Source organism: Cryptomeria japonica, chromosome 4 (assembly GCF_030272615.1).
Source record: "Cryptomeria japonica chromosome 4, Sugi_1.0, whole genome shotgun sequence".
Classification (NCBI taxonomy): domain Eukaryota; kingdom Viridiplantae; phylum Streptophyta; class Pinopsida; order Cupressales; family Cupressaceae; genus Cryptomeria; species Cryptomeria japonica.
In genome coordinates this window covers 141443703-141445413 of record NC_081408.1, presented here as the reverse complement: position 1 = coordinate 141445413, position 1711 = coordinate 141443703, and the positions used below count along the sequence as shown (strand labels likewise).

At 40.6% G+C, this 1711-nt stretch overlaps 1 pseudogene; it reads left to right on the top strand.

Moving 5' to 3' along the window:
• Positions 1-214: 214 nt before the first annotated feature.
• LOC131074061 (peroxidase 5-like) lies at positions 215-1476 on the top strand (annotated as a pseudogene).
• Positions 1477-1711: the final 235 nt, after the last annotated feature.

The window sequence follows — 1711 nt, the reverse complement described above, 5'->3', positions numbered from 1 at the left end:
GCATTAGAGATTGAATTTAGGCATTATTTACGTTAAAGCATAGCCCTAGCATTCAAGCTTTTGTTCTTCAAAAGGAGTTCTGCAAAGCTTTTCTTATAGGCCAAAATCAAGCCTAGCTATTTTACGTTCATTATATATTGCTAAGGCGAGAGGCAGTGATCACAGCTAAAAAATGAAGACTTCGACATCCATGTTGATTGTAGGGTTCCTTTGGATGGCGTGCTACTCATTTTCAGTTTATGCACACGCAAATGGGCTGAAGGTGGGTTATTATCACCATACATGTCCCCAAGCGGAATCCATTATAAAGAGAACCGTCTTCAAAGCTCTAAAAGAAGACTCTACATTAGCAGCTCCTCTAATCAGGATGCATTTCCACGACTGCTTTGTTAGAGTAAGCATATCGCTTTTAGAAATCTTCTCATTTGTACGACATTGAGACTGGAAATATATCAAATGTTTTAACTTATATAATATAGTGATGTTTACAGGGTTGTGATGGTTCAATTCTAATAGACTCCACACCTGACACCAAAGCGGAGAAAGAGTCACCTACAAATTTTCCAAGCCTTCGAGGTTTTGAAGTGATAGATGAAGCAAAACGGGAAATTGAGGCCATGTGCCCTCAAGTGGTTTCATGCGCAGACATCCTTGCATTTGCTGCACGAGATAGTGCATCCAAGGTCGCTATCTGTTTTTACTCACTCCTGTCATAACCACCATAATCCCCTCACAATCAGATCAATTTGTATAGAAATTTTACTCAGCCTCTCCGGATTGCTTTTGCAGGCAGGTAAAATGAATTGGCAAGTCCCAGCGGACGAAAGGACGGAAGGATCTCTAAAGAAGAGGATATCATCAGGAACTTACCTCCTCCGTCTTTCAACGTCCAGCAACTGACGGATATATTTGAGAAAAAAGGTCTATCACAGGAAGATATGGTAACTCTTTCAGGTGGGTAGCATTAAAATTGTGATTAAGATTTTTCTGTGGCTGAGATTAAAGCCATTTTTCTCTCATTTCACAGTTTCCTAGTAAGGAATATATGGATAATCGCATTTGGGTGCAGGTGCACACTCCATTGGTGTATCGCATTGCTCGTCGTTTCGTGACAGGCTTTACAACTTCAACAACACAGGTGTTGCAGACCCCACACTGGACGCTCAACTAGCGCGACGACTAAAACTTACTTGCCCTCCTGCTGATACTCCCGACCCAACCGTGGCTTTGGAGGGAATTACCCCAACTCAGCTTGACAACAGATACTATACGCAGCTTTACAAAAAGCGAGGATTATTAACATCGGATCAAACCTTACTCTCAACTCCTTCCACTCGCAATATGGTGAAGAGTAACGTAGTGAATCCATCTAGCTGGCGTAACAAATTTGTAGAATCCATGGTGAAGATGGGGAGTATTGATGTGTTGACCGGATCCGCTGGTGAAATACGAATAAACCGCCGCATCGTCTTGTGATGACTTATTCATGTCGAGGCGGCAGTGACTGTTTTAACTTCATCTCACTGTTATTTTGGTCTTTTATTCTTTTGAAAATCAAATAAGGCCGCGGTGTTCATGCTGCGTCGTCAGCAACTTTTACATGTTGTATTGCAAATAATTAGTTTCTATTCAATATAACTTTTAATTTAGACCAAAAACATTAGTTATGAATTTCTAAGTTTGCTTCATTTTTTTTCATCTTGGAATATCT